Source organism: Uloborus diversus, chromosome 6 (assembly GCF_026930045.1).
Source record: "Uloborus diversus isolate 005 chromosome 6, Udiv.v.3.1, whole genome shotgun sequence".
In the NCBI taxonomy this organism is placed as follows: Eukaryota; Metazoa; Arthropoda; class Arachnida; order Araneae; family Uloboridae; genus Uloborus; species Uloborus diversus.
The window spans coordinates 52,037,214-52,050,996 of record NC_072736.1 but is presented as its reverse complement, the minus strand read 5'-3'; positions in this window follow the sequence as shown (position 1 = coordinate 52,050,996).

Below are 13,783 nucleotides of genomic sequence, written 5' to 3'. Positions count from 1 at the left end.
CCATAGTCTTTTCCTTATCGATCTACTTCGTTTCTCACTTTCAGATTCTGTATCGTGTAAAAATTCATGTCATGGTGTCATGGACTCACAGGTTCACCAGACCTTTATATCTTCCATCGTCCACTAACCTCATCTTTCCGCATTAAATATTACCCCTCTGATTTCTCTTTCCGAAGTTTCGATTGTTTACCGGGACCAGGTGAAAGCTCTCAATCCTCTCTTCTTAGTAACACTATGAAAGATAGTTTAAAACAGCATTTTCGAATATACAGTATCGAAAAATTTCAAAGAAAGACCCCCCCCCCCTCCTTCCCCCTTCGTCATCATCAGTAAAACACATCAGAAATCTCGTTTTTAATGCTTCAATTTCGAAAAAATTCCAAGCAGAGCATCGCCATAACTTCTCCTAAAATCATCGAAGGTCGATGAAAGTTTCGTTTTTGGAACTTAACTTTTGAATAACTGTCGATGTCCTAGTTTTTATCAAAAAAAAAAAAAAAAGCTTACAATTATACCTTTTTAAGATTTCAATTTCAAAAAAATTCTTGATGGATGTTGCTCGAATCTCTTCTTTCCCTAGCATCACCCAAAATCTTTTAAAACTGCGTTTTCAGAGCTAATATTTTGAAATTTTCTCGGACTTCATCTTCCTAACATGATTGAAGATAACATATAAATGCAAGTTCGGAGTTTCACTTCCAAAAAAATGCCGGAAGAGGACCCTCGAACCTCCGTTCTCCCTAACTTTACCAGAGATCATCTAAAATTGCATTTTTAGTACTACAATTTGAAAAATTTTCCGGGGGAGAGTTCCCAGGACCCCATATTTCTGACTCAATGTTAAACTTACAATTAAGTTTCTAATATTAATATTTAATAACTTCCATACCCCTCGCCTCCCTAATAATCTCCCTATTCTGACTGAAGTAATGTTAGAAGAGATCATTACGGAAATAATCAATACAGCACCAGACACTTAAAAATACTTAAATAGATTAGTACAATCACCTTTTTTTTTTTACAAACAAAGGTTTAGCTTATCTTGTATCAATTGTTCACCATTAAAACATAGAAAAGAATTCCATCTGTTAAATTTTATTTAAAAGAAAGTATTTAATTTTTTTCAATAATTTCCTCATATTTAAGTGATATCGTTCTCCAATCATTTTTGTGAAAATGAGTATCTATAGGAACTATGGGGCCGCGACATCCCTTTATGCCAGGGCCGATTTCTTTAACCAATCCGCCACTGGATTCTACTACAATTACTTTTCAAAATCTGACATTGCTAATCGTTCTCATCACTGAATTTCCCGTCCCAATCAACAGGTCACTCAATCATTTCCAAGAGTGATCTTTCACATTTCTGGCTATGTACCAATAGTTTGTATTCATTAGTGGCCATGAGTGCACGCTATAGTGGATATAAAACCATGTTATTCTTATTTATATTGTAAATTTGAAGCGAGATGTTTTTCAACATCAGCGACAAAATACAACATTTCGCAATTGGTGCAAAAGCAGTGCCCCAAAATTATACAATTATTCCATTCATGGTCACTATAAATGAAACTACTAAATTGCTTTTCAAAACATGACATCGCTACCCGTTCTCACCACTGAAATTCCTGCCCCTGGTCACTCAATCATTTCTAAAAGTGATCTTCTACATTTCGTGTTATGTACCAACGAGAAAAAACGTTTCACACTTGGTGCAAAAGTAGTATCTTACTTCTTACGTTCTCATGCAGTGCCCCAAAATCATGCAATCACTCCGTTCAAGGTCGCTTTTACTGATTTTGCTACATTGCTTTCCAAAATATGACATTGCTAACCGTTCTCACCACTGACATTCCTAACCCAATCAACAGGTCGCACCATCATTTCGCTGCCATAAAGGAAGTGAACCTGAACTTAGCAGTTTTTTCTCGATTCCCAGTCTCGTTCGTATTTTATGGTCTGTGGTCCACTTTTGGGCCTATGCGGCCGTGATTCCGACCTGCGAGTCTGGAACCGATTCTTTGAGCCCGCTTCCGGAATGGAGGGGAGATCCCCATCAAAGAGGGTCCCCCCTCTATTACGCCATCAAACATCTCTATATTAAAAGTGTGGGAAAAGGTAGAATCGATACATTTTTATGGTCGCCTTTTTAGGACAATATCGGAAGTAGCGGAATAGCATTGAAGAGGGGGAGCTCTTTCTTTGATGGGTCACATTCTACAGTTGCCCAATTTGGAATTAAATTACTGTAGTTTGTTTCGCCCGAAGTTGGTGATTGCAGTATCGAACCGAAAATGGTGTTCTGGTATTTGGTATTTTTAAACGTGATTTCGGAATATCAGTATTAATACTAAAAGAATCAAAAACCTGCTTATTTCCCAATCATAATTCATAATTTTATCCAAAAAATGCATTAGTTATAAAACATAAATAATTTTATTTTTAACAAATAATCAATAATCACGATATTATTAATAAAAATAATGGTATAATAATTTATAGTAACAGAAAAAAATATAAAACTGAAAATGTATCATTACTGAAAGGCTGAATTTGCATCGGAGCTCACGGCAGAAAAGCTCCGGCACTTCTTTTCAATTGTGTGCAAGTGTTTAAATTTTGTCCGAAACTCGGGCTATTTATTTGTAAAAAAAAAATGCGGGGACTGTAGGATTCCTGTACTTCATCTTCAGTTAGAAATCAGACCTGCATTAACGCAGTATTATTATTTTGCATGAAAATGAAAATTTTCACACTATCTAGGAATGAAAATATTTTTTTTAATTCTTCCGATGCTCTTATTCATTGGTGCTCTATTACTTCGTGTTTTGAAGCAAAATTTTCACATCAAGTGTTTTATTTTGATACTCTAATCGAGGGGAAAATAGGCTATTTAAATAAGAGTACACATCTAATAAGCAAAACTAAAAATACTTTATTATTTGATTATATAAAAAAGATTTATTATTTGCAACTAATACGGAGAATTCCGGTAGTGGTATTTATCTTGTCAAATATCGGTTTTGCTTATTTGCAAAGTAGAGTGATTCGCAAGTGGTTGACCACCTTCTAGTAGTTGACCACTCGAGTACTCTAATATGTACAAAACAAGAATAAATAAGTAGATATTTTTAATCCGATTGCCGGAACTAATTTATAACATCCCATGAAGTGTTCTCTTACAATTTGTAGTTGTAACTAAAGTTTTGAATGGAGGTTAGGACGGTACAATCACAAAGACATATGAAAAATTTCAAGATCAAGAAAATCACTTTTCTTACTAGTGAGAATTGTCATGAGATAAAATGTTTATTCGTATTCCTTGACGTTAAATTTTATTCTTCGGGTTCATTTACTGATATATGCTGATCATCCATGTTTATACTAAGTAAATAAAAGAAATTGCATCAATTTACTAATCATTTATGCTGAGATTGAGGGATGGTCAATTACTGGTTGTCTAAATTGCAATTAATGTCAGTAGTTGACCAGAACGTTCAAGTAATGAATTTATGTTGATTTTCAAGTTTTTTTTCTCGAAACCAAAGTGATTATAAACATTTTTTAGCTTAAGATAAAATATAATGCTACTTCTGTTCAAAAAAAAAAACAGTATTTTTTCAAATAATTGACTAGCCGCCTGTACGCCGAACCAATAGAACCAAAATTTGTGACACGGTTATTTGAACAGATGTTCTCCTAATTGTGAAAATTTTAAACAACGTAGTACTAACACAAATTATATTATAGTAAACTAATTTCGAAAATTGCGAATTGCAACACCCACATTTTTCTTGCGCAAATTGATCCGCGTGTTGAAAAACCTCAAATTACGTTGTAACGATTGGTGTGTGACAAGAACTGCACAGATGAAAATAGTTTATCCTAGTGACAATATAAGAGAGAAACATTTTACATAACTCACAGGGTAAGACAGTGGTAGAAGCACCAACCACTAAACACCATGTGCAAAGCTTAAGGAAAAAGTCTTTAAGGCGCATAGTGGAAAGCGTGTTTCTTTAGTCTCTCTCTCTCTCTCTCTCTCTCTCGGTGCTTAAATTTTCGAACAAACAATATTCGTTACACGTCGATCTATCCAAAGCCATTTCTGGTTCATCAATACACGGATCAATTTGCGCACGAAAAAAGTGGGTTTTGTCATTTGAAAATTTTGAGATTCTATCACTGTAACCGCAGCTATGAGATCACTGCGTTGTTTAAAATCATCAATCTCAACCGCATTCCTTCAAATAACCGTATCAAAAATTTTGGATCGATAGGTTCAGCGAATAGGTCGCTAGGACTCCGTGTGTAGGGAAAGTTAGTTTTGGACACCCCATATAAACTGTTAAACATTTTTCATGTAAGGGTTACTTAACAGTAATGTTACAATATTTAAGCATTATTCTGGCAGCTATGCTGACTAGATTCGGGTCGACGGTAACGTTCGGGTCCTCCGGCGACTTACATGATCGTGATGTCATATCTGCTTAGAGTGACTGCTATGGACTTGGCAAGAAATTAAAGAGATATCGCTAAGTTGGCATCATTTTGTTCAACTTATCTTTGGCGCCAAATTTGGCGATTTTTTCAATTTAATTGGTCATCGCTGGCAGAGTTTAAAAGTACATGCGAGTGTTGACTTTTAATTTATTTTGCGGATTATCCGTGAAATTAAGTTATCCTTGGTTACCATGTCAGCCTATTCTGCAGATAATTGAAAGTTTACTGCACTTACACTGATCACCCACAATATCAATGCAGTATTTTTAGTAGTAATGTTTTAGTATTTAAGTATTATACGAGCGGTCTAGGGTGGCTAAATTATCCGCTTGAGATGCCTTCGGCGTCTCATATGTCAATGAAATCATATGCGTTTGTAGTCTATAGGTTTGACAAGAAATTGAGATATAATAAGTTGGCACCATTTTTTGGTGATTTTGTTTTGGGGAAAAACGTCAAGAAGTTTTCACGACATTTTAACCTATTAGTCATCATTGTCGTGTAGCTAGTGATGTAAAATACCCGGGTATTTATTTTTAGGGGTAAATACCCAGGGTATATACCCAGGTAAATACCCAAAATGGGTAAATACCCGGGTATTTATTTCAAAAATTTTTATTCAGCTAAAATACTTTTCTGTATACAACCAACAATATACAAAACAATAAATTTTTGCCCAAAAATTGTATTTTGATCACATATTTAAAGAATTATTGTGTGAAACAGCTTAACAATCTAATATGATATTCACATTAAATGTGTTGGATATGCCTGATCAATGTCGATAGCCAAATTTCAGATATAAAAAGCCATTCTACAAAAAGTAAAAAGATTAACTGGTTACAAAAAAAGCAAACATCAAATTTTTAAGGTCCTAGTCTTTTATAATGCAGTAATATGTCCCTGCATGACATCAAAATGTAACAAAATGTCGCTCAATTTATTATTACTATTTATTTACTTATATCTTATGCAGAAATTTCCTCCAAACTTAGTTCAATTGTTCAGGTGTATTCTGTATCACACACACACATATATATATACACACACACATAATATACATAAGCATTTAAAATTTTTAATCTTTTATTTTAGGATTTATGTTTAAAAAAGAAAATAGTCACCTTTTAATACCACCTAAAATTTTTTTGCAAAATGCGCAATTATTAGGGGATTTACCCTGCCTTCGGAAAAATACTCAAAAAAATATTTACCTTCCCACCCTACAGGGGAGCAAATGCAAATGAGCAACGCAATAGAAAAGAATATTTTGCTTTTTTTTGCTTATTAATGTGAAAACTGTTTCTATATTTTCCATGTTATCACTTAAATATCAATAAAATAAATAACACGATAGTCTTAATAACTTCTCAGTTTATTCTTCCAAACATCCCTCATGCTTCCTTTTTTTTCATTTCGGATATGACTAACCTAGATTGTGATTTTGAAATCCTGAAGTTCATAATGAATTGCTTATACTTCTCCAATTATGACATTGAAAAGAAAGATTCTTTGGTTCACCATATGTTTCTTTCATGATTTCATCAAGTCTTTCAATAAAAAAATATTATAAACTGTGTAATACATATATGTATTTATCAGTTTTACCAATTATTTCACATTTAGATTTTTAAAAAAAATCCCATTCACTTTTTTGCAATTTTTGTAAAATACCCAGTTTTTGGGTATTTACCCAGGCCTTGGGTAAATACCCGGGTAAATACCCAAAAAATATTTACCTACCCGCTGGGTAGTAAATATTTTTTGGACCCGATCCACATCACTACGTGTAGCCATCATCAAAGTCACGTGACATCTGTGATGACGTCATCCCCCAACAACCAATCAGGGTTGACCTTTAAGGGAACATAAGTACATACAGGCATGCATCCGGTCCGATTTTAAAAGTGTAGATTTCAGATTTTACAGTGTCTAAAAAGTGGTTAACTACTGGCAGACGCTGGTCAACTACTAGAAGTGAGTGGTCAACTACTGGAAGTGAGTGGTCAACTACTGGCGAAATCTCCGTTTTGAACTTCTATTCGATATAACTTGAAAAACAGTAAGTAAAAAAGAAAAATGATTAGTAACCGTTGATCCTAATAGTTTTATAAACACATAGAAAATTTTTCAGTTTTTTTTCGAGTTTTTTTCTCGTGAAATTAAATAGAAGTTGTAGAAATTTCCACTAAACGGTCAACTACTACACCCTGTAGCATGAAACACCGGTATTCGACACATCTACGCGGGATTTAGGATTTTTCCGAGCAGCTCAAATCATGAAACTGCTGCCTTTACCCATTTTTCTTCACGTTTTCATGTCGAGTTCCAACGGGGGAAAAATAGAGAAATAAGGTAAATTCATCCCCCCCCCCAACACACAGATCCAGCACTGGCTACAACAATATACTTGTATTACAATCACTAGCTGGAACTGAGTTTAGCGTTGCATGAATATTTATGTAATATTATTAAGAAATTACGGAGCGCGAAATAGAGTACAAAATACGAACAAATAAATCCGTCTGAAAACAACTGCGAGGGTAATAAACAGACCTCGTCATTTAATTAAATATATATATATATATATATATATATATATATATGCTGAAGGTATTTTTATACTTGTTTTGAAATTAATGATAGGAATTTGAGTCCTATTCTTCTTTTTAAATGTTACCTTTAACTTTTTTTTTCTTTGTTCACATTAGCATTCATATCTAATTAAAAATACAATAACGTTTTACAGCTTAGTAGTACAGTAAAACCTGTAAAGTTGACCACCTCTGTAACTTGACCACCTCTCTATCTTGACCACCTGTCTATCTTGACCACTAATGAACACCAAGTTTGGTTTGGAGTATTGTAAAAAACCCTTTGTAAGTTGACCACTTGGTTTTTTTTTTTTTTTATTTTATTTAGCAAATTATTTTTTTATAGCTTTCCAAGAATATTTTTGATGCCAGACCAGCATTTTACCAACTAAATGAAACAGCAGCATAACTAAATCTCCTTTTGAGTTTAACCACCTGGGAAAACTACTAAGAACCCTTTTATTCTCCAAACTTGCTTTTCTTTTGTTGTTAAGCGAAAAATTTGTAATTTTTGATTAGCTATAAATTTTTGGAACTATTAATATAAAATGAGTAACTTTTCATAAACAATAAAACTTTTTCTTTTTTGATCAATTTACTGAAATTTTAAATTTGCATGGCACATTATACGTCATTCTGGGAAAATAATAATTTAAGATATTATTCAAATATTTTTAGAGATTGTTTCAAAGTAATGCTAAACAATGAAAGTGAGTTGAACAGAAAGAGTAGGTGTCAATTAGTCAAGAAATGAATACATGGTGCAAGAATTACAAAAAAAAAAAAATCATTACCCCCCTTTATAAGTTGACCACCTGTCTAAGTTGACCACCAAAGTACTGCACCGCAAGTGGTCAACTTACACAGGTTTCACTGTATTTAGTATTAACTTTAAAATAGAAATATGAGTGTTAGCTTTAGAAATCTTCTAATACCGTTTGCAGTAAAATCATGTACACACCACAAGTTCAAAAAATACAGCAAAACAAGCTGCACGAAAAAAGTCTTTTGCAACGGAAAAAAAAATACTTTTACGAGTGAGATAAAGCAGAATTGAGACTCATATTGTTCCATTTATCTATAATAAAAAGTAAAACTCAACAATAAAAACGTTAAGTCTATGTATGTCTCCACATGTTGTTGAGATTTGGCTTTTATCGGATATGACCACCCTAGGGAATTTCACACTGTATCTTGTGATACATTACGGACATCAAAAGATAAAATACAAAAATGTTCGATTGAGTTTTGTCTACAAGTTTACGATACACATCAATATAAATGCATATTATTTTTTAAATACATATGTAAGTATTTTCTTCTACATTTATCTTTAATTTCGTTTTGAGAACAATAAATTTCATCTGTGTTATAATTTTTTACCAAGTCCGAATATGACCTTTGTGGACATTGGACTATTATTTAATGCCCCCCCCCCCCTGTACAATATAATGAAGAAGTAAAACATTTTGGACTCTTGAAATTTTCGAAAAAATTCTTTTTTTTTCTTTGTTATATTTAATATTTACATCTTGCTATGGAGTGATATAAAATTACTGGAATCCTTGGCTTTAACACACCTTGCTCATACTGATACGATAGTTAAAATACATATAAGGGCAGTTATGAACAAAAACCTCAACAGAAGATAATTTCTGGCTGCTCTATTGCCTGTGCCATTTGTACCGATGCCTTAATCGGGCCCTAAATTTTACCATTTGTTAAGTTCAAGATGATGTTGACTAGGTGAACCATTGCCAACGTGACACTTTGAGGGACCAAGGAAAGTATTTAGTTTTTACAGGTGTCAGATATTACTATATTAAAGATCATTACAAGAAATGCGCCTTGAAGGAAGATGTCATTCAAATGTTTTGCTTTAATTGTGCGTTTTTTAGTTTTTTTCGTGACAATTTTCGGTAAGAGCTTAAAAGAAAATGTTTAGCAATTTAATGCATCACCTTGGAAGTTCTTATACATGAATTGCAAAACGTCTTGCCAAATCAATAGAAAAATCTCATAAATATTTGCATTTTAAATAGCTAGTATCAAAATCAGCTCAATCCGTTTCTGAAAACTTGCAAGGAGCAACAAAAAAAGAAGAAAAAAGGAAAAAATAAAGCATTCACGCTCTGCCCACTTATTTTTTTCAAAAGATTTTTATTTTTCTTCTTTGCATAACCTTTGATGTACGACTTTATTTTAATTTTATTTCTTTAATTTGCAGTATTGTCTTATTAATTAAAAAATAATAATTTGTATTGAGCTGGTTTTGAAATAAACCAGGCTTTTTTTTCTTTTCCTTTTAAATTCAATTAAATTCTTGTGCAATAATCCGTAAAATCCGTAAAATCAAAAATGTGGGTTAATTAAACAACTTATTATATAATAATGTTGTTGATGTTACTAGTGAGCATTTACTATGCCTTTTCATAGAAGCATGGATTGATCTGGTTTTGAAATAAAACGGGTTTTTGGCATCAGTTTTCGATCTGATTGAGAGAGCTTCGTTCCAAATCACATTTTAGAGTGCAAGCATCGACCTAGAAGTATAACGCTACCAAAAAAAAAAAAAAAAAAAAAATCTGAAAATGCAGGATTGATCTAGTTTTGATTCAAAACGCAACACTTGTAAATGCTAAACCAATAGCACTTACCAAAACTTACCGCAGCTTCATTTCACGTGACACCAATGATGAAATATTTTTATGGGTGACGCAATAAATAGTTGAAACTCACGGGATTTTTCCTCCTTTAATCGTACCTTTTTAATCAAGACAATCGAGTCGGTTACTTTTGATACTTAGATAAAAAAGAAAACGTCTTTCCATCAAATAAGAAAGTTGCTCTTCAGCTATCAAGGAAGAGAATGGGAAAAAAACATTATCAAAGTTGTGATAAAAATAAGGCTAAATTTGAAGAGATGAAAAAAAGCAGGCGAATAAGGAAAACAAAATTCCTTAACGTAGTACGAAATTTACTTGTTTTAAAAGTTGTGGTGGAAATAAGGATAACTTTGAAAAGAGAGAAAGCAGAGTGGAAAAATCACGGAAACAAATTTTCTGAACGACTATCTGAGCTGCATTTTTTCTCAAAGGGGTTCAAAGAAATTCTTCTAATTTTTTTTCAATCCCTTTAAGAAAAAATTTACTCCATTTTAAAGTTGTAATGAAATTAAGAGTGAAAAAGAGTAGAAAACTACAAAGGCACAGTTTTTTTATTTTTAAATAAGGCTAAATTTGAAAAGAGGAAATAAAGCAGGTAAACCATGAAAACAAAATTTCTTAACGTAGTACCTTAAACTAAAAATTAATTTGTTTTAAAGGTTGTGATGTAAATAAGGATAAATTTGAAAATAGAAGAAATAGAGTGGAAAAATCACGAAAAGAAATTTTCTAAGCGGCTATCTAAGCTACATTTTTTTTCTTAAAAAGAGATGGAACAAAAACTCTTCTTCTTTTTTTTCCAATCCTTTTAAGAAAAAATTTACTCCTTAAAAAATGTAACGAAATGAAGAGTGAAAAACAGTAGAAAACCACAAAAGCGACGTTTTTTTTTTATAATTAAATAAGGCTAAATTTGAAGAGGAAATGAAGCAGGCAAATCACGAAAATAAAGTTTCTTAACGTAGTACCTTAAACTGAAAATTAATTTGTTTAAAAATTGTGATGTAAACTGAGGATAAATTTGTAAAGAAAGGAAACAGACTATTAAAATCATGAAAATGAAATTTATAAGCGGAATCTCTTTAAGAAAAGATGTACTCCTTTAAAAAAAAAAATTGATGAAATTAAGAGTGGAAAAACAAAAAAACACACGACAAAGTTTTTTTAGCGCAGTCCCTTTAACGAAAAATTTATTTATTTTAAAAGTCGTGAGGAAACTAAGGATAAATTTGAGGAAATAGAACAGGAAAATTATGAAAGCAAAATTTGTAAGGCCGGTCATCTTTAACTGAAAGTTTATTTATGATCAAAGTTATGATAAAAATAATTCTAACTTTGTAAAGAGAGGAAATAGAGCAGGAAAATCATGAAAATAATTTTCTAAGCTTAGTCCCTTTAACGGAAGTTTTATTTGTTTTGAAAGTTGTGATAAAACTAAGGATAATCTTTAAGAGAAAGGAAGAAGAGTAAGAAAATTATGATAGCAAAACTTGTAAGCATAGTCCGTTTCCACTGAAAGTTTATTTGTTTTAAAAGTTATGATGAAAGTAAGAAAAAAATTTGAAATGAAAGAAAATATCGATGAAAAATTATGAACGCAAAACTTATAATCCTACTCCATTTTTACAGAAAATTATTTTCTTTTTCAACAGTTGCGATGAAAACTGGTAGTTTTGAAGAAAGTGGAATAGACCATGAAACTCACGAAAAGTTTTTCTAAGCTTAGATTTTTTGAAGGATGTTTTATCTGTTTTGAAAGTTGCTATAAATTTAAGGATAAATTTGAAGTGAGAAGAGATAGAGTAGGAAAATTACGAAAGCAAAACTTAAAAGCGTAGTCTGTTTAAACCGAAAATTATTTCTTTAAAAAAAAATGTGATGAAAATAAAGATAAATTTGAAAAGAGAGAATTATAGATATTAAAAATTAAGAAAAGAACATTTATAATCATACTCTCTTTGCACTGAAAATGGTTCATTTATTTTCTTGAAACGTCGAGTTAAAAACCCAGATATATTTCAAGAAAGAGGAAGTAGAGCAGAAAAATCACGAAAGTAAAATTTTCTAAGCGAAGTCCTTCTAACGGATATTTGATTAATTTTGAAATTTGTGATGAAACAAAGGATAAATTTAAAAAGAGAGAGTAAATAGCGTAGGAAAATTACGAAAAAAAACACATATAAGCATAGTCAAAGTCTGTTTTAACTTTTTTCAATAAAAAAATTGTGATTAAAATAAAAGTAAGTTTGAAAATAAAGCAAACGTAGACGAAATATTATGAAAACAAAATTTATAATCACATTCCGTTTTTACCGCAAATGGTTTATTTATTTATTATTTTCTTTTCCCAAGATTGTGATGAAAAATTTGAAGAAACGAGAAGTAGAGCAGGAAAATCACGAAATAAAATTTATAAACACAATGCGTTTTAAAGAGAAATTTATTTGTCTTCAAAGTTTTCATGAAAATCGTGACACATTTGAAGGGAGAGGAAATACAGCACGAAGATGACAAAAATAGTTTTTATAAGCCTAATCCGTTTAAAGGGAGAACACATTTATTTATTAAGTTGTAATGAAAATAAGGATGCATTTAAAGAGTAGGAAAATCATGAAAAAAAAAAACATGTAAACCTAAGTCTGCAAGAACGGAAAAATTTATTTTCAAAGTTGGGATGAAAATAAGGATATGCTTGAAGAGACATAAAATCGAGCAACAAAATCACGAAAGCAAAATTTATAAACACTATGCTTTTTTTTTAAAGAGAAATTTACTTGTTTTCCAAATCTTGATGAAAACCGTGACACATTTGAAGCGAGAGGAAATACAGTAAGAAGATCACAAAAATAGTTTTAAAAGCGTAATCTCCGATCTTCCTCATCCCTCTAAAAGAGTTCCTATTTCACTTGTAGATTTCAATGCCACTAATTTGAACAACTATGATTTTGTTTGCTTCACAGACGGCAGTAAGATCAATGAGAGAGTCGGACTAGCATTTGTTTTGTATCGGCATGAGATTGAGTTCTCCATTCATCAGTTCCATATCAGTGACAACTGTTCCGTTTTCCAAGCCGAGCTCTTGTGCTTAAATCTCGCAGTGAAACACGTCTCGAATTTTCTTGGAGCTAAAGTACTGATTTGCAGTGACTCTCTTTCCTCTCTTTTTTCTCTTTTGAATGTCAGAAGTTTTGAAAAGCTCATTGTGGAAGTTCAAAGCATTATAAGCAATATTAATTCACACGCTATTTGTGTCGATTTTACCCATGTGCGAGGCCACTCAGGAATTCGAGGAAATGAAAGAGCTGATGCTTTAGCAAAAGAGGCTACTCGTTTAACTTTTTCCTTAGATGTAGCTAATCCTCCCTCGTTCTGGAAACTGTTCTACTCTTAAGAAAGCTACTAAGGATTGGAATTCAGAGTATCTGTCTTCAAATAAGGGAAAATGGACCAAGCGCTTCCTTCCCACTATTTTCTTTAGATTGAAACGGCAACATCTCAAAACTGATTTTTTTGTCACTCAGTTTCTTACTGGGCATGGTAATTTCAAAGAGTACTTGTATAAATTTAATATTTCTACTAGTAACGTGTGTGATTGTGGACAGGATATTGAAAATCCAGAACACTTGTTGTTTCGTTGCAATCGTTTTAACCATTAGAGAGAAATTCTTATGCGGGAGCTGAGGAAGTTGTCCGTTTCTTGGCCTCCTGTTCCTTCTGCTCTGGTTCAGAGTGTCGAGACTTATTCTCTTTTTAAACGTTTTATTTATTCAGTTGTTTGACCTTTTTGTATGTGTGTGTGTGTTTTTTTTTTTCTTCTCTATTCGTTGTTAATTGTTTGTATGTTGTGCTCATTTTATTTTGTGTATTTTGTACTGTTGTGCCTCTTACCTTCGGGCCCTATGTGATACTATGTGGTGCATAGGGAGTTTCTTTTTGTGTCTAATAAAAAAAAAAGCATAATCTGTTTTAAAGGAGAATATATTTAATTTTTAAGTTCTAATGAAAATAAGGATGCATTTA